At 52.0% G+C, this 24,851-nt stretch overlaps 2 long non-coding RNA genes and 1 pseudogene across 13 annotated transcripts in view; 1 reads left to right on the forward strand and 2 right to left on the reverse strand.

Moving 5' to 3' along the window:
- Nucleotides 1-24,851, reverse strand: part of LOC309658226 — a 477,715-nt gene that overhangs the window by 54,350 nt on the left and 398,514 nt on the right. The window lies entirely within an intron of this gene.
- On the forward strand, nucleotides 4,989-24,150 carry LOC309658239. Of its 2 annotated transcripts, XR_014262117.1 has the most exons (3): nucleotides 4,995-5,386; nucleotides 5,751-5,882; nucleotides 22,681-24,150. It is a non-coding gene; the product is annotated as an uncharacterized lncRNA (long non-coding RNA). The 2 variants fall into 2 exon arrangements; XR_014262116.1 differs by lacking the exon at nucleotides 5,751-5,882 and having other exon boundaries at nucleotides 4,989-5,386.
- LOC309658200 (dipeptidase 2-like) lies at nucleotides 8,002-12,431 on the reverse strand (annotated as a pseudogene). Its single transcript has 4 exons — nucleotides 11,718-12,431; nucleotides 11,347-11,416; nucleotides 11,051-11,226; nucleotides 8,002-9,931 (listed from the first exon to the last, which is right to left on the reverse strand). The product of its transcript is annotated as a dipeptidase 2-like (transcript).

The raw sequence follows: 24,851 nt of genomic DNA on the forward strand, positions 1-24,851 counted from the left end.
CTGGGGCTTTACTCCGGTCCCCATCTCACCCTCAGCAGAAGGAGAACTCAGAGGGAAAGTTTCCAAACTCGCCTGAGAAGCTGAGTGATGGGATGAATGAAAAATTGATGTGGGTCATAAATATTGTAGGAGAGAATGCACCAGATTCCCTTAAGGGTAAAGTTCAGGGAGAAACCTACTGCTGCGGAGGAAAGGGGTTCCGTGGGGGAGAGAGAGGGAGGGAGGGGGATGCCCATCGGGGATCCCGCGGTGCCACTCCCAGTATCCGGGGCCCCCGGGTCCTTGGAGAAGCTGCTGCTGCTCAGCGATGCTCCCGATGGAACAGAACGGCCAGTGTCCATTTGGTGAAGGGCATGGGGGCAGAGATGCTCCGTCTCCCTCAGGCTCAAGGCTGCTGCCCTGGATTCCTTTCCGCTTCCTCAAGGGGCGATGCAGATGTGACCCCAGAGAAGCTGAGGTCTCTGCTGAGCTCGCTGATGCTGGCTGACACTGGATAGCCCTCCTTTTCCACCAGCCCCACAAGCTCTTCCTCACAAGGCTCTCCATGGGGTCTGGGCGGAGTCCACAAGTCTCTGTGACCCTAGGTGGTCCCCTAGAGGTCAGAGTTCTGGGGCTCTGAGTCATTTTTCTGGTTGCCTCTTTGCTCCACATGCACCTCGGAGCACTGGTGCAAAGATCTTGGTGATGAGTCTTTGCATCCAAATACCTGCTGGTGAACTTTCTTCCGAGAAGGAGCACAGACAGTGAAAGGAGGGAGGCGGAGCCTTAATGCTGGCTCAGGGGGTCAGCCCCCCTGCCCGCATCCCCAGTGGCTTCTCATCACCTGTCTTGGCGGTTTATTTCAGGAACACTTGAGATGGGCGTGTAGTGTGAGGGGAATAGTTACAAGCAGCCAAGGCAGGGGTGGGGAGCGAGAACAGTCTTGCTGGGTGGTGGGCTGATAAACGTTCACCAGCTCTTGGGGGTAGGGGTAAGGGAGGCATCTTGACTGGCAACGTCTGCTGATTGCTGTGTGTTAACACTCTCACTGTGAGCCAGGTCATGTCACCAACAGGATGCCAGGCGGCTAACACAGTTCCCCAAGGTGTAGCAATAGACTCACCCAAGCTGGTAGGCACATGCCTGGCCCCACTGTCTTTGGAAGCTTAGAAACCTGAGCTGCCATCGTGCTTTCTACCATCAGCCACAGCGAGACTGGGTATCTTGCCTCCCTGTCCCTCAGGTGGCCAAGAGTTTGCCTTTCTCTGGACCCACGGTAGGTTATCATGGTAGAAATTAGAAACGGGAAACCCAGGGGAGCTTTGGAGAGTCCCTCTGGGCTCACTGACTGCTGATGGCATCGGAATCAGATGCAGGAAGGAGGGAGGGGCTGGTAGGAACCCCTGCAGTTGCCCCAGAGACTGAGGGATGGGCTGGCTGGCAACTGGTCCAGCTCTCCCTGCCTACCAGGGGTGTAGTTGGCAGTGCCTCCCACTGGCTGAAAGGTTTCTGATACCCCTGCCAGCCCTCTGAGTCCGTGTTGATGACAGCGACCACCTACCCAGCTCCATTACGGGTCAAGCACTGTGCTGGCTGCAATGTAGACCTCATCTCGGTCAGTCTCACAGCCACCCTAGGAGGTAAGCGTGATCTTGACCCCCACTTTACACACAGAAACCGAGGCTTGGATTAAATAACGTGCCCAAGGTGATACAGTTGGTAAGTAGCAGAGCTGGTTCTGTTTGACAGGAGCTGGGGGGAGTCAGCGCTGGGGGGGAGGGGCGGGGGAGGGGGAGCGGGAAGCCGGACTGGGGCCAGCTGCCCTGTCCCTCCCAGCCCCATCCTGTGGCAGCCAGGTGGGCGGCGGCATCTGTTGGCAGCTCTGGGTCAGGGGCGTCCACTGGCTCCCCCGGCAGGTCTTGGTGGGAGGGCGAGTCAGGCACTCTGTTCCCAGGAGGGGATGGCGGATCTTGGGCTTAATGATGGGCCTGCAGTACTGGCAAAGCGGGGATCACTCTGCCTGCTGGGAAATGTCCTAAGGAACCCAGCTGAGCTGCAGTTACGGAGGTAGATTTCCTGCTCTTTTCCACATCTCATGATTAATCCAGAAGCCTGAGCAGTGCGTGTGATGAGGCTCAGCAAAGTGGCTGTGGGCATCTCCAGCCTCCTTTGCAAGCCCCGCTTTTCCTCTGGAGTAGGTGCCCTGGAATCTGGGCCAGCCGTACACATTTCAGCAACTCGATTACAAGAGACAGAAGAGGCCGGGTGTGTGGCACCAATAAAACCGCACACACCCTGTACTTCTCTCTGCCTGTTGCTGGTTTGTGCATTTCCCCACCACACCTCCCGAGAGCAGTTTGTTTCCCGGAAGCAGCAGAAGAGAGGTCGGGAGAAGGAGATGCCTTATTGTTGTGAATGTGATGGACGTGGTGGCACCACAGGGGACTGGACAGCAAGGCAAAGACTCCAGTGTCTGATGAACTTACTGGTTGAACTTACCGCTTACTGGTCTTTGGCAGGTAATCAGCTTCTAAGAGTCTCTGTTTCTTCATCTGTAAAATTGGATCACGGTACCTGCACTCATTGATTTAACAAATAATATAAACAGATAAATCCATACTCTGGCGTATTCTAGGTGCTGGAAATCAAGCAGTAAACAGAACAGTCTCTCCTCTTCGGTTGTTAATAGTCTAACATGGGAAGATGGAAAACGGCAATGACATCTGTGTCAGGTGGTTATGATACTTAGAAGAAAAATAAAGCCGGGCTGAGGGGTAGGGGAGACAGTGTATGCATGTGGGGATGACTTTTCTTAAAGGACAGTCAAGGAAGGCATCTTTGATAAGATGATACTTCAACAGAACCTGGAAGAAAATGAGGTGCCATATAGATGTCCAGGTACGGCAAAGAGCTAGTTCAAAGGTGCTGGAGTGGGAGAGTGCTTGGCAAGTTCAAGGAGCATGAAGAAGCTCTGTGTGGCTGGAGGGGTGGGAAAGTGGGGGTCAAGGAGAAGAGGGCAGAGAGGGTGTGTGTGTGTGTGTGCACGCAGGGGCTGGTTGGATCATACAGCCTGGCAGGGTTACTCTAAGTGAGATGGGAAACAACTGGTGGCCTTGAGCAGAGAAATGACCTGATGTATATTTTAGAAAGACCACTCTGGTTGTTCAGTGGAAAGGAGCTTTTAAGACTGTAAGCTCGGTGCTCTGTGACCACCTAGAAGGGTGGGATGGGGGGGAGGAGGGAGGTCCAAGAGGGAGGGGATATATGTATACCTATAGCTGATTCACTTCATTGTACAGCAGAAACTAACACAACATTGTAAAGCAATTATACTCCAATAAAAACAACAACAACACTGTAAGTGGAGAAGCCAAAAGACCAGGTCGCAGGTGACTGCATCTCCAGGTGAGAGAGGAAGAGAGCTTGGATTTCAGCAGTGGTCGTGGTGATAAGTGACCGTCAGAATCTGGAAATATTCTGTAGGTAGAACCTGTAGGACGAGCTAGTATGAGGGGTGGGTTGGGTGAATAGTGAGACACAAAGAGACACCTCGAGATTTTGTCCTGAGATTGGGATTGACACATACACACTACTGTGTATAAAATAGGTAACTAATAAGGACCTACTGTATAGCACAGGGAACTCTACTCAATACTCTATAATGGCCTGTACGGGAAAAGAGTCTAAGAAAGAGCAGATATACGTATCTGTATAACTGATTCACTTTGCTGTAAGCCTGAAACTAACACAACATTGTAAATCAACTCTACTCCAATAAAAATTTAAGAAAAAAGAAACAACACTTTTGCAATAAAAAAAAAGATTTTGTCCTGAACGATGGGTAAACTGGAGTTGTCACATATTGAAACGGAGAACTGGGTGAAAGGAGAACCCTTTGGTTGTGGGGTGCAGGAACCAAGAATTTGGCTTCAGGCGCATTAAGCAGCAGTAGTCTCTTGGATACCCAAGTGGAGGTGATGGGTAGACAGAGGCGTGTGAGCATCCGGGGCCCCGGGAGAGGCCGGGGCTGGGATACGCTCACCAGTGTGTAGTTCATTAACAATCTTGGGGCTGCATGAGATCATCAAGGGAGTGAGTGAGGATGGAGAAGAGGAGTGGGTGGGACATTCCAAGGTTTAAAAGTCAGAAAAATGAGACAGAACCAGCATGAGAATCAAGAGAGCCTGCTTAAGACGGGACATAGTACAGAGTGGGTGCTCAGTAAATCACAGCCACTGCCATCACCATGACCATCGGTATTTTCATGGGCAGAGTACGGAGAAGTGAAGTTTGAAACCAAAATAGCAAGAGTTCAGGAGGACGCACTTCATCTACTTTTTCCTCTTTTCCTTCCCTTTCCTCTGGTTGTGCATCAACCGTGGTCTCAGACTTCCAGCTACTTACTAGAAATAAAACAAAACCATACAAAACTTCTGGGCACCTTACAAGCCCACAACTCAGTTCAAGATACTCAAGAAGAGCTGAGGTCTTTGGGTTGTTGGTAGGGTGAGTAATCACTGAACAGAGTCAGGGAACTGGATGTGACTTTCTCCTCTTACCAACTCACTATATGACCTCAGGCAAGTCCGTCCCTGCCTCAGTCCTGGAGGAGGATAGAGACTTCCATTCAGGGGAGAATACTGACTAGCTCACCAAGTTTCCTACTTGGATGGCATCTCTGCCATTTGCTTTTCTCCTCTCCAAAGCATATAGATCCTATCCTCAATTATTAAAGCAAGATAACAGTGCTTTTGATTTCCCTCTGAGAGTCTAACCTCGAATTGTGGGCTGTTTAGTACTTACAAAGTCTGGGAGAGGAGTGCCCTCTAGGAGTGACCATCCAAGGTCCCCCGCCCCATCCACCCCTGTAGGCAGTCTGAGGCAGATGCCTCTCACTGGTCTACCAGAAGGCCAATTACTTGAACCATATTAGTTTATTTATAATTATCTTCACTGAATTGCATTTTAGGAATCATGCCCTTGGCTTTCATTAAACATCCCTGAAACAGTCATGCAAAGTTCACTGCTGCATTTGCACGAGAACTACTGTTGCAGACACGACCTATACGCTTCTGGAAAAGACTTCCTGAGTGTTTTTGTGAAGCACAAGTCTGCAGGATATTAATAAAAATTTCATTATGGGAAAAGTTGAGTGAGTTTGGAAAAAAACCCAGGTGTCTTTCTTAAAGGTTATCTAAGAGGCTTTACTAACAAAAAGTACAGTGGGTCCTTAGACAGAGGATAAACTGCAAGATTTCCCATTTTGTCGACCCTTAGAATCCTGTTTTGGTGGTGCAGCTCTTGGGATCAGTGCTCTGAGCACCCAGCAGAAGAGGCTCTGAATGCTTCGGGCTCAGTTAGTCAAGCACCGTGAGCTGCAACAGGGAACATACAGACAGGAGGCCAGGTAAGCAAGCGACAGGGGAGCCTGCAGGGGGATGAGCAGCGAATGGGCAGCTGGCTCTTCCGTGCACAGCGATCCTGGGTGCCTGGGGTCCCAAGAGGCTTTGCAACGTCCTGGCTGCATCAGATACTAACTTTGCTATTCATGGAGTTAGGGGTCCTAGTCTCAAATATATCCCTCAGTGACCCTCCTGTACAACAACACACGGAGTTAAAATATTTTAAAAAATAATTCATTGTTAGGAAAAGGACACAGAGACATGTGCTGTGTTTACAGTTTCATGGGCGAGATGGGGAGGAATGCCACTCGCTCCGACAGCTCACTACCTAGGAAGACCACTGAGAGTCTCTCCCCTCCTCTCCCGCAGCTGGAGTCTCTCTCTTTCACTTCCTGACGTGTACACCCCGTCAACCCTCAAATTTCAGCCTCCGAAGCTCCGAGAAAGCCCCTTGGGGAATACTCTGCTCCTCCCTTTCACTGGGCAGAGCGACCAGCACAGGTGTGTGTGCAGACTGCCTGCCCTCCTATCCATGCAAGGTGCATTATTTAGAGGCTAATGATTTCATTGTAAAGTGGGAAGTGAAATATGTCTCGCTAAAGCTTCCAAAGTGAGGGAGGAAGGAGGGAGGAAGAGGGTAGGTCAATGGGTAAATATGACTGCCTGATGGTCTGGGTCCAGCCGTCTTCCTAAGGCTGTATCTTTAACTGGGAGGTACAGCAAGACGATCGATAGCACAAGCAACCTTAGGAGAACCACACCGGCCAGCCCGGATCAGCAGAGTCTGTGTGGTGAGATTTAAGGGGGTGCTTAGTTGGCCCTCCAGCTGTAAGTGTTTGCCGGATGACTTGTAACTTCACCACTGGAGCTAAATTCCTTTGACTCTTAGGGCTCTTTCTGCATTCAAGAGCCCTTGGAAATGAGAAATCCCTGAAATGGGTTGTCCCCTGCTGTCAGCTAACCCTGACGCTCAGGAGTAGAGTTGGGAGTAACGGGACGCCGTGTACCCGGGGTCCTTCCTGGGCGTGTGTAACTCTGAGGCTAAGACAGTGAGACTGGCAGTTTAAGAAGCACCTCCAGGACCATGTCACCTACTGGCAGGCGGAGTAAGGACCCTGCAAGGTGGACAGACATACCTCTTCTCTTATCATTTGAGGGTTTGAGAGAAGAGGCACCGGGAGTTTAGCCTGAGCCCTTCCCACAGGTCTAGAGGTGGGAAGAGAGAGGGATGGGCTTTGACCCTGGGCGGCTCCTCCCTCCAGGCCAAGACCCTGGAGGAGGTTTAGTTTGTATCTTCAGAGGGGATGGGGTGCCCAGGCAGGTGACTGAAGACTTTATCTCCGAAGGACCCAGCATTAGAGAGCTGAACAGCCCCAGACCCCGCAGGCCGGGAGAGCTTCTGGGCATCCTTCCGTGGGGTCCCATCACCTCCCTGCTGGAGGCAGACTGGGTACCAGGACCCTGCGGTGAAGCCGACTGGGGAGCAGCTTCCTCCAGCCTCTCCAAGCACAGACGTCAGCGGCGAGGCTCAGACTTGGTGGCTGTGCTCTGTCTCTGCACAGGCTTGTGTACGCGCAGCGGGGGACCCACGCAGGGGACCGGGGTGGGGAAGCACACAGGAGGAAAGTGCAGAGTGGCGGCAAGTGGCGGTGGTGATGCTGGGGCAGTGCGAGCGGACAGTGGCTCTCCTGGAGGCTCCACCCCTCGGCGGGCTGGCGTGGGACCTGGGAACGGACAGTCCACGTGGAGGGGCAGCTACTCAGGGCTGCCCTGCCAGGGGGGCGGGCGGTGCTGTCAGGCGGGGGCTGCCTTCAGGGTGGAGTTGTAGCAGAGAAGTGGGGTCACCCCTCTTGGAAGCTTTGAGAACGCGTATGAGGAGGGAGCTGCGAACGGAATCCGGAAAAAGTAAGGAGTGCCAGCTTGGTGGAGTTGGGTGCTGGCAGGACTCGCCTTGGAGTCGTGGGAGCGTTCCCAGGAACATCCAGGGGATCGCCACCGGGGCCCCAGTGGTCCCACAGGCCTCCTGAGGCTGGCTGTGCTGTGCTGAAGCCCATATCAAGGGCCCTGGGGATGGCAGCAGAGGCCAGCATGGTTGAGGGTCCCCCGCACCCACCTCCTCTCTGCAGGGACCACAGAACTGCACGCACCGTGGGTGTTCTTCACCTGCTCACAAAAGAGCCGGGTCATTGCACGCAGCAGGAAAGGCTTGACGGGGGGTGACGGGAGGAAGGGCAGGAGCAGAGATTTTCCATCTTGATGGTTTTGTTCAAGGCCAGCCCAGAAGCAGCTGACGTTGGCTTCATTTATCCAAAGGGCACGGCGAGTGACCCTCTACAACCCAGGGATCCTGAAATATTTAGAAGCTCTAATGTTTGGGTGGGAAGAGAACCTCTTTTGGATGAGAAGCTCAATTATTCAGGAAGGGAGAGCGCCCGTTGTCTGGGGCGTAGGGGGGGCACCTTCCTGCTGCGTTGGCGGGGTGCCGGGCGCGGGGCACCCTGCCTGGGACACTTGCCCTGCTCTGTGGGTGAGGCCTCTCCCACAGTGCTGGGCTCTGGGGGACTTTTCTCGTGGCCAAACTCTTCGGGAAAGTGACACAACGGCCTATTTCTTCCAACAGCACCTCTGATTCAGCCTAGGGTATGGTTCGAGGTTGCGTCTCTTGTAAACCCCCCTTCAGCTGCTGTCAAGGGCTGGCACCGGAGTTCTTGAATTTAGGCTGATGTGGGTCCTGCTAGAGCCTGCTGTCATCTGCACGTGTCAACAAATGTGTATGCAGGTGTGGACCAGCTGGATCTCTCTCCTTCTCTGGGAAGCGTGGTTTTCAGCAGCGTCAGGCTGGGAAGACAGACATTTCATGAACCCTGAAGTCCTGTGCAGGCAGTTGTCACACAGTGTTCCACCAGCGGCCCACGGCCGGCACAGAACACTGCAAAGCTCCATCTAGCACAAGTGACCACGGGGAACGGGTTGAGAATCCTGCTGCATTGTACACGTCTCCTAAGGGAAGAACATCAAGAAAGATGAGCTCGCCGCGGAATTGGCGAACTGTGTGGAAGGGGCGGGATCTGTAGAGCTCAGCAGCGGTGAGCTCCTGTCATGGCCTGGCCAGTTCGGGTCTCCCCCTGTCACTTATGAGGGTGCGGCGATGTTTTCCCAGATGTGGTCCCCGTGTACAAAACAAAGAATCGCTTTGCACAAAGCCAGAAGGGATACGTTGAAAGAATTATCAGAAGAGAATAATACATAGGAAATGTTTGTGCTCGCATGCAAGGAAACTTTGTGGGGTATCTGTGGCTGCCAAAGTGACATCTGGCAGGATTAACTGGATCACCAGAGCCAAACAATGAGGACCGGGAAGGCAGCAATAACTGTGAGGCCTGGGCCCATGTGGGGGCAAGATTTTGAGAATGACCACTTAGGTGACAAAATGGGATTCCCACGAACCGCAGCTCTGGTTAGTTTCTGGTCTGGAGCCAGATCCTCTCTCTGATGCAGACGTGGGAGGACGGAGCGGCAAGAGCTGCCCAGCTGCTCATCTGGGAACTCATCCTCCAAGGGACTCTGTCCCTCGTTCTCCTCCCGTACCTGGAGGCGGCAGTCAGCGGGCAGCACCTCTCACAGCACCCCCACGTACACCTGCTCAGACCACCTGCTCGGAGCTACTCGTTTGCCCAGCCCAGCATACCTGTTCCACCTGTCTGAAGACCCGCCGCACGTTTCCTCGAAGCACACCCCAGAGCTCTTCGTCACTCCAGCCACGCCTCAGCAACTCCTCTATCAGTACCGGCTATATGGACACGTCCTCCAGCCCCTGTGGGAACCTGTGTGGCCGCCAGCCAGCCAGCTATTGGGCCTCAGACCTGTTCCCTGGTCCTGAGTCAGAACCAAAGCCCTACGTGTCCAGGGTCCACTGAACCCCAGCCCTGGTCAGATATGGAAAATGGAGACTTGGAGAGAGTAAATGATTCACTCCTGCTCTTCATCCTTCAAAGGAAGGCCCCAAAAGCGCCTCGACTGTTCGTCAAAACTCATTGAATTGTACTGTTAAGATCTATGCCTTTCACTGAATGCAATTTTTGCCTCCATTTATAAAGAGAAGAAAAGCTTTTTAAGAACTGGGTTGACCCCCCCTGCATGCACAGACCCAGCTGCAGGCAGAGAAGATGGTCAGCCCAGCCCAGACCTTGCTAAGAGTCTGCTCAGAGGCCGTGGGTCTGCTGGCACTGGATGGGCGCAGATGCTGGGCAGATGAGCTCTGTGTGGTGTTTTAGACAAATATGATGACCTAGAGTAGGGCCAAACAGACAGGAGAGCCCAGGAAGCAGACCCTGGGAGAGGGGAGATACCAGTTGGGCCAGCACACCTGAGGCTATGGTCAAGGCCATGAGGACCACAGTGTGGTGGGCACGGTGGCTGTGAAAGCCCCACTGCTGCCCAGCCAGCCTGAGACAAGCCATGGGGAAGCACTCACCGGCCAGCCCCGTCATAATCTCCGCCAATCCCGATGAACTTGCATCCAGTGACTGCCCTGATGTGGTCGAAGTGATCTGAAGAATGGGAAGTCAGCAGTGTGGGGCTTCCAGGGCAGGGGTGGGGGTGATGACTGGCCTCTGTTGATTCCCCTTTTTGCAGCCTGTAGGCCAAACAGTCCAGTTCCTTCGTGGCCTGGCACCGAGAGTACCAACTAGAGGGCCCTGAGGTTTGATCTGAAGTGATCCCAGCTGGCTCTAGACTGGACTTCAGATTTGGAGTGGACCCCAGAGCCCCCTGTTTGGGCCATTTCCCACCCACGATTCACCCTGCCTCCCAGTCTCCTTGAGAACCTGTGGGGGCTCCTTTCCCCGGGTGTGGAGGATGAGAGAGGAACAAGAGTACAACTGATGAAGACCCCAGAGACCTAAGGAGCTGTCCAGTCCCTTGGCCAGAGGTAGGGGCAGTGCGCTTTAGGAGCCCCTGCAGAGGCACAGATGGGCAGCACCCGGGCTCTGTGTCTGACAGCCTCCCTGATACCCATCAGTACCGCAGTTTTGATTCCGTGGCTCCAGTTCCACATGGCACCAAGGTGCTGTGTACCGTCCATTATTGGGTTTTTGGGAGCTGTACCTATTGCCAACAGGTGGGTCAAACCACTGGGGCTCTTCTGAAGTCCTCCCCAAGTCTGGACCCAGCTTCAGCTCCAAATCAGAGTTTTCAGAGAGCCCAGGGTGAGGCTCACCTGCCACAGTAGGCACGTTGGCTAACGGGTTGCACTGCAGCACCCGCACGGACAAGGGCACCATCACGATGCCACCGTTCTTCTTCTGCAGGGGCGGACCGGTGGACAGTCAGCTTGGCCCCCAGCACAGCCACCTGCCTGTTCACTCTCTCGGCCCCTGTGAGGAAGGTGTTGAGGTCAGAGTCGTCTCCTCTCTGGGCTTGTGTGAATGCAGGAGCCGCAGCCCTGGTCTGGGTGGTGTCTTGGCCCTGGGTTTCCGGGTTTGGTGGAGCATCTTACCACCTAGACCCCCACCTAGGGCTCAAGAGTTCAGGGGCTGTGGACCGTGGGTTTTGGGGGCAGAAGATATTTAACCTGGGGTTTGAGGAAATTGAGGGAGAAGAGGCGCAGGTTCAAGGGCTCCCGGTTTGAACCTCTTGCTTTAGGTTTGAGGGCCAGGGCAGTCTCTCACCAGAAGCTGCAGGATATCATCAGGATCATTCCGAGTGTTCTTGCACACACCCCGGGCAGCTGAGTGGGAGAAGATGACAGGTGCCTGTGACACTTCTAGGGCTCGCCGTGCCACAGCATCGAGACATGGGACAAGTCCACCATCATGCCCAGGCGGTTCATTTCTGCCACCACCTTCTGCAGGGACAGGATGGGGAGAGGGCATCAGGGCTGCATTTACCTTGTGTGCATTTATCTGTAGGGAACAGGCGGGGCTGTACATTCATGTGGGGCAGGGTATGGAACCCGGGTCCTTACCTCGCCCAAGCCGGTCAGCCGACTGACATTGCTGTAGAAGGGGTGGATACCCTTTGCTGAGCTCTGTGCCCTGCAGGGTGGCCAGGAGGCAGTCTGACTGGTGGCCATGACTTGGCTACAAGAGCCTAGAAAGAGGTTCTGTCGAACCGTCTACACCTGCAACTCCCTGGTGCAAGAGGAGGGACCCAAACTGGGCTGTGCCTGGCAGTAGGAGGGCCCTTCTGGGGATTCAGTCTTGTTCTGCGAACCTCCATTCCCCTCCCCACCCCAGGTTCAGGGCCGGATCCCAGGGGTAAACTTGCTTTGGGCCCCAGCGTGATCTTGGGCAGATCCCTGCCTCACTGGGCCCTTACCATCTGCACTGCGCTCACCAGGGCGTGTTGCAGGTGTGGGTGAGTGTCACGTAGCGCACACCCAGCGCATAGAAGGTACGCAGGATGGAGAGGTTACTGTCCAGTGAGTGGCCGCCCTCCACACCAATGAGGCAAGCCAACTTCCGGGTATTGTTGAGAGCTGGGGGCAGGTAGGTCAAGATGATCATTTTCAGAGGCAGGGGTAGCTTACTGAAGTCCCTAGCACCTACCACCACCAGTCTGTTTACCTTTTTTTTTTTTTTTTTTGGTCATGCCGCGCAGCATGAGGGCTCTTAGTTCCCCCACCGGGGATCAAACCCGAGCCCCCTGCAGTGGAAGCGTAGAGTCTTAACCTCTGGACTACCAGGCAAGTCCCCCGTCTACCTTTAAGTGAGGTCACAAGCTCCAGCTCAGAATAGGAGGCACACATGAGGCGGATGAGGTCAATTTGCTCCAGGGTGAGGCGCACAGCATCCCGTTCGTGGGTCTGGCATGGGACGTAGGCTGACCAGAACTGAGGGAAGGCCAGGGCTTGGTTTGGGCTTTGGAACTCCTTGGGCTTCTCATAGCCTCCTCAGCTGGCACAGCACTCACTGTGCCCAGAAGTCACATGGAATGCGTTGCTTTTTCTGTGGTACTTGGATGCCCGTCAGGTTGGCTCACTGTGACCCCTGTAGCCCCCAGCATCCATGGCATGGCACTTTCTAGGCCACTATGGTAACTTAGCTCCAGTGTGACTCACCTGTGGTCTCTGAGGCCCCCAAAGTGCCCCACATTCCCCAGCAGCCATGGTGGCACCTTGTGTGTCCCTTTGGTACCTGGGCACCCACGAGACCGTCTTTCAGCCTGTCCAAGCTGGTCTGGCCATGGCTGAAATTGCACAGATTAACATCCTGGAGCCCATTGTGGGTAAAACTGCCTCAGGACCAGGGGCATGTCGTTGTGGCTGGAGGGAGGTCAAGGCAAATGGGTGGGCTCCTTAGGTCTTGGGATCAGGCAGGACACATTGCCTGGCCTGGGCCAGCCGGGGGGTCCCCCACCTCACACTGTCACACAGACTATACTAGGAGCAGCTGAGGCCTGGGCTGAGGGGTTCCCACCAGGGAGGGGATGACAGAGAAGGGGAGGGGCATCCATAGGTGATGGAGAGGCCATCCAGGGGTGGTGTGAGGGAGCCTCCCCGCTAGCTCTGCATGCTCCGGACCTCCTCCCCTGCCCAGGGCCAGGCTAGGCCCCCACCGGCCCCCACCAGCCCGCACACACTGCAGCCCCCCGTCCACAAGCGGGAAGTCCCGCCTCAGGGCCCGCGTGCGCTCCCGCGGACTCGGGGTGCTGGAGGTGCCCGGCGTGGTCTGGACGCGGGTTCCCGGCCGCAGCAGCAGACGCAGCAGCAGCAGCAGCAGACACAGCAGAGGCCGCTGGCTGAGAGCGCGGAGACCTTCGAGGCCCCCGGGCCGCAAGCTGCGCAGGGCCAGGCAGGTGGGCAGAGGCGGGTGTGAGAGGGGCGGGCGATGGGGTTGTGCCCGTCCACACAGGCCACCCAGCGGCGCGGCCTCGCGAGGGGGGCGGGGTGAGGGAGGGGATACAGAGTCACAGGGCCCTGCGAGCCGTGTGCGGAGAGCCGCGATCCGCGAAGCCCCGGGGCGGCACTGCCCTCCCGCCCCCTGCTCCGAGGCAGCTCCCGCGGGCTACGCTGGCCTCTGCTGAGAGCCCACTCGCCTCCCGTCGCGGCTTCCCTCCGCCCCTGCGCCTCTTCCCACTCCCACTGCTCCGAGGGGGCGCCCTAGGCTGCTCTCCCCCGCCTCTAACCTTCCTGGCCAAGCTGGGCCGCTTCTCTCAGAGGGCCACCTTCAGCCCGAGGCCTCCCGGGAGCACACCGCGTCCCCATCTGCCTGCAGCCGGCCCCGCCCACTCCGAGGGCTGCGTGCCAGTGTCTCTGCGGCCACAGGTGCTCTGGGCTCCCGGTTTCCTGGTACGCGGCCATGTGGGCTGGTGTGGGGGAAGAGAGAGTTTCTGGAAATGGGGGGGGGGGGAACCTTGTGAGCTCTGGATTCAGGAAGGGGCCCTCTGCCCCCGACCTTCTCTCTCCACCTACTTGACTCCCCAACCTGCATGACCATTCTCTGGGGACTTCAACCAGCACCCGGGAACTCTCAGGAAACCTCCCCCCCCCCACTTCTGTCAGCCAGCCTCAGGAAAGAGCGCCCTCAGGAGCTGCTACACCTCCCCAGGGCCTGAAGAGAGGGACTTTTGGGATGTGAACTGAACACCTTCTGGGGAGAGTCAACGACCCTTTTCCTCAACAGAGCAGGAACCCAGTCAGTAGGCTATTTGAGTGGAAGGAAATGAAGTCATTTCCATGGCAGCAGAGCCCCCATCGCAGCAACCTTCCTCCCAGGGCTGCTGGCCGACCTTCTGGCCAGGATCCCTCCTACCTCAGCATGGAAGGCCTGGCCTCGTGAAGAAGTATAGGTTCTGAGGAAAGACCTGGCACCTGGGTTCTGCTGCTACACTTGCCTTATCTCGAGGCCCTTGTGGCTCTACCTTTCCCAGAAACCTCAAGGGCTAAGTGCCTGTGCTTGCTCAGAGGCCGCACGCCATTCCCCATTTCCAGCCTCAGGCCCTCCCCCTAGCTGCCTCCTCTGGGGACCCCCTCCCCCCAACACACACACACACACACAAAGAGGGGATGTGCCTTCTCACAGAAGCTCAACCACTGAGATGCTTTAGGGACTGTGCCCAAACTCCTTCATCCCCAGCCTCTCAAGTTTTTGCTCTGATCCCTGGCACCCCCTGGAGCTGTTCCACCTTTGGAACCTTTCCTGGGTAGCAGGAGTGCCTAGCACAGGGATAGTGACCTAAGTGTGAGCACTGGCGACCCTAGAAGTCTGTTACAGAAAAACATTGAGCAGTAAGGGACCCCCCTGGGGACAGAAAGGGCTGGGAATAAAGGAGCATGTGAACCTCGGGGCAGGGTGCGTGCTGCTTGACTCTCCATCCTGTGCTTGCTTCAGGGAGCAGGTCTTCCTGGGTCTCTCTATCCTGCCTCCTGAGACCCCAGGCAGGAGGCTCTTTGGGAAGCCACAGATTGCTGCTTTCAGTTTCAAAAAACCCAGCTCCCCCTGGTTTGTGGTGGTGGCCGCTGACAATGGCTCAGAGCAGGAGCCCATGTGGTAGAGTGCTAAGGCTTCTCTGCACCCTGTCTCTGCTCCTGCATTCTTCTCGGCTCGCAGAGTGCAGACTTTTCTGTCTTCAGCTGACAAAGGGGCCCCTGAGGATTGAGCAGAGGAACGTCACGTTTTCTTCCAGGCCAGCTTCAGCCCTGGGATGTTCAGGGCAGACTGTCATTTCAAACCTCAGTTTCTGAGGCTCCTTGCTTTTGGCCATTTAGTGTGGCAGGAGGCTCCTGGCTGAGGAAGGCTCAAACAGAACGACGCAGGTTGTGATCTGTGGCAGTGGGCAGTGGGGGGACGGGGTGGGTCACTGCAGGAAGAGGCATTCGCTGCCTTAGGCAGTTAAACCATTGCCCTCTCTTCAGAGTGCCTCAGCCAGCAAGATGCTGTGGGGTCTACCTCCTGGCACCATGCTCCAATCGCCGGATTTGGGGTCTGGGGCAACCCAGATCTTTGTGCGACCTTTCCGGAGAGTGCTTTCTCTTGGGAGCACGTCTGGGGACTGGCTTCTCTGCTTCCACCTTTGCTGGCGTGGCCAAAGGAACTGCTGCTGCAAAGAAAATCAGAACTGATCAGTCACTTCTGCTGTACAGTCTCCTGCCAGAATTTCCCTCTCTCATGTCTCTCCCAAGTTTCTGGCTGAAGACCTTTAATCGACTTGACATCCAAAACACAGCCTTGGCCCATCACCTCTATGAGTCCCTAGAGAAGGGACACTGGCTGCAAAAGCAATTCCTAGAGCCTACGGCTGCAGCACATGAGGAAGTCTCTTCACCGTTTCCAGGGAAAACAGTAGAACCCGAAAGTCATTGCAACCATGAGCCTCTCCATCTCTCCCTTCCACAACAGAGAAAACATTTCTTGCAGTCTGTCACTTCTGAGGCTTTAATGGAAATGTCTTTCAAGTTTTGGAAAAAAATAATCTAATATAAATTGGTGAAGAACCCCTCCCACCTTGGCAACCCCTCTTGGGCCCCATTTATACTGCCTGTTTCCACCACACTGAACTCTAGCCCTCTGATACTTTTATGTAGCTTAGAACAAGGCCAAATACTGAGGCAGAGTGATCAAGAGACTGAGAACCGCGTTCTGGGTACCAAGTCTAGGCTCACATCAACCCAGCCTCCTGGGACACCATCTCCTCAGCCCTCCAGTCTCATTAGCACTTCAACAGCCCTCTTGGTTCTTCCGGTCTTCCCATCAATATGGCACCACCCTCTCCCCTAGAAGTAAAAATCATTATAATCCTCCCTCTCTCCCCCATGAAAGGATGAGATAAAGGCTCAGCAGCAGCCCCCGTGAAACACATGGTCACCACTGTGAAGAGGTGTTACTAAGACGATTTGGTCCGACTCAGAGAAGGAAAGAGACACCTCTGCCCTTAGGCTGATCAGGCCCACAGGAAGGAACCGCACTGGGGGCAGCCTTTGAGAGTGTGGCAATGCGAGAGAACCTTCTTTAGGAGGGGACTCCCTGTTGCCGACCTTGGGAAAGTAAGGATGGGACATTGGTTTACTGGGGCTGTTGCAGAGGGGATGTGCCCAGAGGTTGGGCCACCCTGCTTGAGAATCAAAGCACCTTCTAGTCCGAAGCTGCTTGAATGCTCCAATCGCCGGATTTTGGGTCTGGGGCAACCCAGGTCTTCGTCTGACTCTTCCGGAGCGTGCTTTCTCTTGGGAGCACGTCTGGGGACTGGCTTCTCTGCTTCCACCTTTGCTGGCGTGGCCAAAGGAACATCCCCGTAGGCCCTGTAGCCACCAACCAGGCAGTATGTCTCCCCATGCCAGCCCAACTGCGTTTCTCCACACCCTCGGTAGTGGACATGGTACTGACCAGGGGTCGGAGGAGAAACGGGAGCCACTGCTGCTGCAAAGAAAATCAGAACTGATCAGTCACTTCTGCTGTACACAGTCTCCTGCCAGAATTTCCCTCTCTCATGTCTCTCCCAGTTTCTGGCTGAAGACCTTTAATCGACTTGACATCCAAAACACAGCCTTGGCCCATCACCTCTATGAGTCCCTAGGGAAGGGACACTGGCTGCAAAAGCAATTCCTAGAGCCTACAGCTGCAGCACATGAGGAAGTCTCTTCACCGTTTCCAGGGAAAACAGTAGAACCCGAAAGTCATTGCAATCATGAGCCTCTCCATCTCTCCCTTCCACAACAGAGAAAACATTTCTTGCAGTCTGTCACTTCTGAGGCTTTAATGGAAATGTCTTTCAAGTTTTGGAAAAAAATAATCTAATATAAATTGGTGAAGAACCCCTCCCACCTTGGCAACCCCTCTTGGGCCCCATTTATACTGCCTGTTTCCACCACACTGAACTCTAGCCCTCTGATACTTTTATGTAGATTAGAACAAGGCGAAGTACTGAGGCAGAGTGATCAGGAGACTGAGAACCGCGTTCTGGGTACCAAGTCTAGGCTCACATCAACCCAGCCTCCTGGGACACCATCTCCTCAGCCCTCCAGTCTCATTAGCACTTCAACAGCCCTCTTGGTTCTTCCGGTCTTCCCATCAATATGGCACCACCCTCTCCCCTAGTACTCAGCAGCTCAGGATGGGATGTGTCTGAGGGCACCGATATAGATGTCTCCATGACAGCACAGAGGTGCCTGGGTTTGAAGGTGTGTTTCAAGAGTGGCCCTCTTCCTCAAACTGCTCCATTTACCATTTGCCAACAAAAATGCACTTGTCTTTTGCTAAGAGGCCAATCAGGAAAGGGTCTGAATGGAAGCATCCTGTAGCCCAAAGGGGAAGCTACATTTATAAAGATCAGGACCATCCTGCACACTTGTCCAGGGATGACCTTTCACTTGTCCTCAGCAGTGAGCACTGTGGGTCCCTGAAGGTGTCCCAGGTCACTGGTATTACTTACAGCTGGGAACGCGCTCAGGTATACGTAGTGGGCAAACCCCACAGGAACATGAGGCAGCCAGGTGAGGTTGTGTGGACACCATGCCTCCGGGCGGTCTCGGTGTACCTGCCGCACTGCCCACCCATGGAACAGAGCACAGGTCTGAGTTAACATAGACGATCCAGTCACACATTCTCTCGCAGACAACCAAAGAGATTGGTATCTGGTGGAGAACTGTCAGGGAAGTTTCTCTGAGGGCAGCACGTTGGCAGTTACGCTGCCATGGAAACTGTTAGAAGGCCGGTGAGGTCATCACTACCCAGTGAGGTCATGATAAGGAACGTGTGACTTGGGGGTCAGGCTTCAGGAGGAGGGGCAGTTTTGTGGAGGAGATCAGGGGGGAGGCAGAGATACTCTACCTGGCCCCTCACACCTGGGCCTCCCCACCCATGCCCTAGTCTAGCAGACACCCCACGTGGGGCGTGCCGGTGGGCTGGCACAGCCCCAGGGGCCCCAGGAGGGCAAGAGAGACACACTTTCTGAGATTGCCAGTGACACACCCATAGTCCGGATATTATCCGTAACGATTACTAAGGTTGTATATCTCCCTCCACTTTTACTAAGAAAAGGAGTAATTGAAGACTCTAAGTAATTTTTACTGAGGTTTTTTTTTTTTTTTCTTCAAAATACTAAATGTAAAGTCTGCAGGGCGTATATAGGTGTTCAACTTTTTTCCAGATTTTATGTTTTTGGTGTTTTGTAAAAAATTTTTATTTATTATTTATTTATTATGTTTATTTTTGGCTGTGTTGGGTCTTCGTTTCTGTGTGAGGGCTTTCTCCAGTTGCGGCGAGTGGGGGCCACTCTTCATCGCGGTGCGCGGGCCTCTCACTATCGCGGCCTCTCTTGTTGCGGAGCAGAGGCTCCAGACGCTCAGGCTCAGTAGTTGTGGCTCACGGGCCCAGTTGCTCCGCGGCATGTGGGATCTTCCCAGACCAGGGCTCGAACCCGTGTCCCCTGCATTGGCAGGCAGATTCTCAACCACTGCGCCACCAGGGAAGCCCCTTTACTGAGGTTCTTAATACCTTCCTCACAAGGGTGGACAAAACTCTCAGCTTTTTGTATTGAGTGCAGATGTCTCTATTCTTGCCCATTTCAGAGTCCTCCTCACTCAAAATCTAGGTTTTGTCGATCTTTAGTACCCTGTCTCTCATCTTATCTCAGATTATTCTGCGGTAAGATGGTGCAAACTATGTATTTACTAACTGGAGAGAATTCAAGTCCCCGGAGCTGTTGTAGCTCAAAATTCTGTTTTTTGGGTTTTTTTTTTTTTCAAAATTCTGTTTTAAGTGGAGTCATTTTCTGTGCTTTCCTTTCATGCTGTCTGCAAAATGCCTGTTTCTGTCCTCCTTGAGATCCAGGTTTACAGCGCTCTCCTTTTTCTCATTCTGGGGTCTCTATGTTTGTGGCATCTCTGAGGGCCCATGTTCTGTTGAGGCTGAATTTGATACCTGGGGGGGGGGGGGAAAGCAACTTCCAGATGGGTCAGCCTAGAAAAGGATCCCCCCATTGTGTAGAAATTTAAAAACAGGCAAAATACCTGTCCTATCAGACACTATGATTTGCCCCCTCTGTCTGACGCAGCCCAGAGCTTCGTCATTTAATTCACACCTATCTACTGTGAAGGCCCAGCCAACAAGATCATTTTGGAGCCCTGAGTGGGTGCCCAGAATGGATGGGAGGGCTGAGGTAACCAGAACTCTGCCTTTTTTATGGACAGGTGTTAGGGCATCTTCTTTTCAAAGTGACACATTCCCAACCCATCCAACTCAACGTAGAGGAAAAAAACCACTGTCACCAGCCAAAGGGAGAAAAACATGGGGCTGCAGAGGAAGAGGGATCTTGTGGGGACTCTTGTATTATTCATCCACGTGCAAGTATGAGCTCCAGATTTGATAAGACATGCAGTCTGATCAAAAGTCATGCAATTAATGATTTCTTTCAAAAATCAAAGAACTCTTTGATTCTTCATTTTAATGTAACTTTGACCTCTTTTCTTTCCATGTCATAAAAGAGGCCTTGACTAAGCTAAACATGCTCTCTCTCCGTGCCTGCAATGTATCAGAAAGCATCCTCAGTTACTTTCACAGGCAGTGGAGAACTCCTTAATTTTTCTCTGACGACAAGAGCTCCCTTTGAGCCTGGGCCAGAGGTGAGCAAGATTCTGATTCTGGAAAGATGTAGGAAAATGAAGTTCCTTTTGCCAGAGGTTCTGGGTGAGCATTGTTGATGTATGACTGTTAGCAGTCTTACCTTCCTTCCACCTATTCTTCCTTTTCTGCATGGTGGACTGTCCTTTAGTTTTGGGGGTACAGTATTGGGGAAAAAAGGAAGGGGAGGCTAGAGGTAAGTAGGCTAGTGGCGGGGATTTTGTGCACGAATATTTGAAGAAGGAAGTGTGGGAGCAAGTGCTGTGGTAAGACGGGAAAGGGAGAATTTAAAAAAAAAATCTGTGATCCATAAATCCCCTTCAAAGACTCTAAGCAAAGTACTTAAATTATTTTACAATTACTTTTTGGTTACTACTCTGCAGTATAAAAAACAATAAGTTCACTTTTTATCGTATCCCTATGTCATTAGCATCATTTTAAAGACGTGTCTTAACGGCTGTATCGTGTACCATCCTTTATTTAACCAGCTCCCTTTTTTGGACAGTTAATTCCGTTATTTTGTTGTTTATAAATATATATATATATATATATATATATATATATATATATATATATATATATATATATATATATATGATGGATATTTTTGTTTGTAATTCTGATTATGTCATTTTGTCAGTCAGGATAACTGATGGTAGCTGTACTAACAAACAACCTAAAATCTCAGTGGCTTAGCAGGTGTTGACTGAAAAAAATGCACAACTAAAAGTTGAGAATCATCTTTTTTTTGGTGGACTTGCTGAGGACTTAAGCCCGGGAGGCAGTGTCAGATCGCTCTGAGAGATTGCACTGAAGAGGGAAGGGAGGAACCAGGACATATAGGAGTTTTGTAAAAAACAAAACAAAACAAAACATTAAACCCCAAAACAACCAGGTAGTCGGAAGATCAAAAGATTACTGTTAATTAAAGAAAAACCAGACATCTCAAGTTAATGAATTTAGCATTTTTCCATGTATGGGAAGAGGCAGGAGTCTGGGCTCATTGGAATCCTTCCTTTGATGTGCATTTGAACTATCTAGAGCCAGCATCCTGCTTTTCTCCATCCTGAATCCCCTCCGGGTGCACCATCGGGGATGGCTGCCATGGCTGATGATGGCTTGATGGCTGCAACACTCTGTTGACTGATAGGGCAGGCGACATTCTTCATCCATACAGGTTCAAGTTTTCTTTCTTGCTCGATTTACTGGTTAGGGTTGGAGTGGGAGACTCTGTTCTTTGCAGATGTGAGGGACTCAGGGTCCTTCAACATTGTGGCGTCACCTTCCTCGGGTCCTCAGAGCCCCGGCGCTGGAAGAAGGGAGCTTGGAGAAGGCACGCACGCTCTTGGCCTCTTCTGCCCAGAGAGGAGAGAGCCACTTCTGCGCATGGTCCACTGGTCAGGGCTGGTCCCAGGGCCTCACCCAGAGGCAAGGGGGCTGTCGAAGGGAATCTGGATGCAGCAAAGGGAAAGGGCCAATGGGTATTGATTAACAACTAGCCAAGGTCCTACCTACCTACCAATTCACTGTCAGATCTTTAGAATACAAAGGGTTACATTCCTGCAATCCTCCTCTAATTCGAGACAATTCTCCATTCATATTCTCTTTTGCTTAGAGCAACCTTGAGCTGGGTCTTCCCAGGCTCTTCTTTCTACCCCTACAGGCTGTGGTCTCTTCGGAAGATTTGGTGGGATGCAGGCAGCATCTGGGAGAAGGCGCCTGGGAACTCACTTGCCCGCGTTGCCCAGGACCCCAATTCCTTCCACCTCTCGGATGCTGCTTTCTTTTCCCAGGGACAGAGCCAAGCTGTAATTGACTCCTTGGGCATTTCAAAGTCCCTGATCCCAAGACTGAAGGGTGACTCCCTGCTGTTGTGAAAGGTTACCAAATTATCAGGACCTCTGCTTGGGAGGGACAGTGGGAAGAGGGGAGGTGGTGTCAGGGGAAAGGCACTGACATTTCAAACTCAACTGGCGACTCCAGCCCCCGGTAATGGCTTTAGTAACTTCCCAGCTGATCCCTGTGATTGAGCATCAGGACCATTGAATGCTAATTGAGTTGAAAAGCTTCCCCCTCATGTGCTAAAACTCTCAGGCAGTAAAAGGCTTCTGACCATGTCTGGAGTTGCGTGCTGGGGACAATGTGGTGGGTTGCCTCTGTCTACACGTAACTGCTGTTCGTCTTCCCGGCTTGACGGGGTAGGGTTGCTGTACATACACAGACTTTAAAATTATTTTTAAATTATTTTTTGAAACTGAAGAATGGTTGATTTACATTGTTGGTGGTTTCAGGTGTACAGCAAAGTGATTCAGTTATGCATACACACATACATACGTATACATACATACATATATATATTCTTTTCCAGATTCTTTTTCATTATCGTTTATTGCAAGATATTGAGTAATATTGAGCACAGTAATACTGTGCTCTACAGTAGGACCCTGTTGTTCATCTATTTTACATATATCATATATCTGTGTGTCTCTGTTAATTCCACACTCCTAATTTATCCCTCCCCTCACCCTTTCCCCTTCGGTAACCGAAATTTTGTTTTCTGTGTCTGTGGGTCTATTTCTCAAACGGGCTTTTTTTTTTTTTTTTTTAAGCAGATTGCACCTTGCTGTGGCTGGATCAATACTCTGGAGTAAGCTGTTTGCCCTCAAAACTGCTGGGGCCGCAGCCATGGAGCTGCAGGATCCCAACGGGGTCCTGACGTCCATCTGCTTTGTTTTTTTCAGGTGCGCTGAATCGACAGTCCTGAGTTTTGAAGTTTTCCTGGAGGGGACGTGAGGGGATTTCTCCAGGATCGATGGAACTCCTTTTGTGGTGCTTCAGTGCTTCCACCATGAAGCGCTCATTTCCCTATGCACGTCCCCCCGCCCCACCCCACCGTTTCCTTTACTCTCTCTCCTCCCACCCCCAATTCCCAGAAGAAGATCTAGGAATCAGGTCCAAACATAAGATCTTTGGAGAATCCTTGCGTGTGTTTTTTTAAAATTTTTATTGGAGTATAGTTGATTTACAATGTTGTGTTAGTTCCGGGTGTACAGCAAAGTGAAGCAGTTATACATATACATATAATCCACTCTTTTTTAGACTCTTTTCCCATACAGGTCATTACAGAGTACTGAGTAGAGTTCCCTGTGCTATACAATAGGTCCTGATTAGTAATCTAGTTTATAGGTAGTGTTGTGTATGTGTCAACCCCAATCTCCCAATTTATCCCGCTCCCCTCCCCACTTTCCCCCCCTGGTAACCATAAGTTTGTTTTCTACACCTGTGACTCTATTTCGAATCCTTGTGTTTTACTCTCGTCCTGAAACTAGATAAAGCCTAGTCATCAATCAACAGGTGAGGAAGTAGAGCCAGGCATTGGTTGAGTGTTGATGTTTCTGGTACAAGCTGACTCTCCGCTCATCATCCCACACCTTCATCAGCCGCCATCATGCTGTCTGTCACCTCCTCTTCTCTGAAGAAGGCCCGGGCCATCTTTTGAAAATACAAAGTCCAGCATTGAGACCCTCCCAACTGAGAGAGCAGGAAGGGCCAGGGCTGCTGAGGTGCTCCCTGAACCCCACTCAGGGGATCTGTGTTGTTCCCACCTGGGTGTATTGTGTGGACCCCTAAAATTCCTCCAGACCTCTGCCTCTGCGCTTCCAGATTGCCCCTGAAAGAAATGAACAATAATCATAATACCCACCACGTACTGACCGCTGGTCTCTTGAGGGCTGCCTTGCCATTGGACAACATTTGTTGAGCTCCTACTGTTTGCCAGACAGCGGGTACAGGCTTTATGTGTGTTTAGCCCTTCTGACAACACTGTGATTTAGGACCTGTTAATATGTCTCTTTTGCTGAAATGGCAACTGAGGTTCAGAGTGGTTAAATAACAAGGAAAAGTCCATGTTTTTACCCCCTACACTAATATATATGTATATTTGTGTATATATATTCTATATATGTATATTTAACATATATATGATGTTGACTGAAAAAAATGCACAACCTCAAAGTTGAGAAATATGTTTTATTGGGTGGGCAAAACTGAGGACTTAAGCCTGGGACACAGCCTCTCAGCTCTCTCTGAGGGACTGATCCAAAAAGGAGAGGGAGGAACCATCAACTATAGGAGTTTTTGCAACAAAGACCAGGTAATCGGAACATCGAAAGATTCCTGTTAATTAAAGAAAACCAGACATCTCGAGTTAATGAATTTTTAGTGTTTTTCTGTGTATGGGAAGATGCAAAAGTCTGGGCTCACTGAAGTCCTTCCTTTGATATGCACCTCAGCTATGTGGGCCAGTATCCTGTGCTTTCTCATCCTGAGTTCCCTCGGGGTGCACCATCAGGGGAGGCTGTGGCGGTTGACTGCTAGATGGTGGGCATCCTGTTTCCATCCTGAGTTTCCTCAGGGTTCACTCTTGGGGCGGCTATAACGTGATGGCTTGATGGCTGCAACATCCTTTGTTTACTGATATGGCAGGCAACATTTTTTCATTGACAATTATATATATACAATAGACACTGTTCGTGTTACATATATTATCTACTTTACGTGCTACGTGTTTTTTAGAATCTTTGCAAAAAACCTTGCAAGGTAGGTGTTATTCTTTACATTTTGTGAAAAAGAAATTAAAGCCTCTAACAGGCTGAGAAATTTGTCATGTCACTACATCACGATTAACAAGTCAGTGAACAAGATTTTGAATCCAAGTAATCCTTTTGTGAAAACAAAACCCCCCCCCAAAACAAAGAAACTATGTTCTTTCCGTGCTCCAAAATATATTTTGGTCAAGTGACTTAAGAAACTCTCCCTTAAGCTTGTCTAAAGCAGAAAATAAGACAACAGTGCTTTACTGGAAATTATCAAAAGGCAGGATCAAGCAGGAATAATGAAAGGGAGCCTGAGG

The sequence above is a fragment of the Balaenoptera physalus genome (genome assembly GCF_965194825.1).
Source record: "Balaenoptera physalus genome assembly, chromosome: 3".
Taxonomy (NCBI): domain Eukaryota; kingdom Metazoa; phylum Chordata; class Mammalia; order Artiodactyla; family Balaenopteridae; genus Balaenoptera; species Balaenoptera physalus.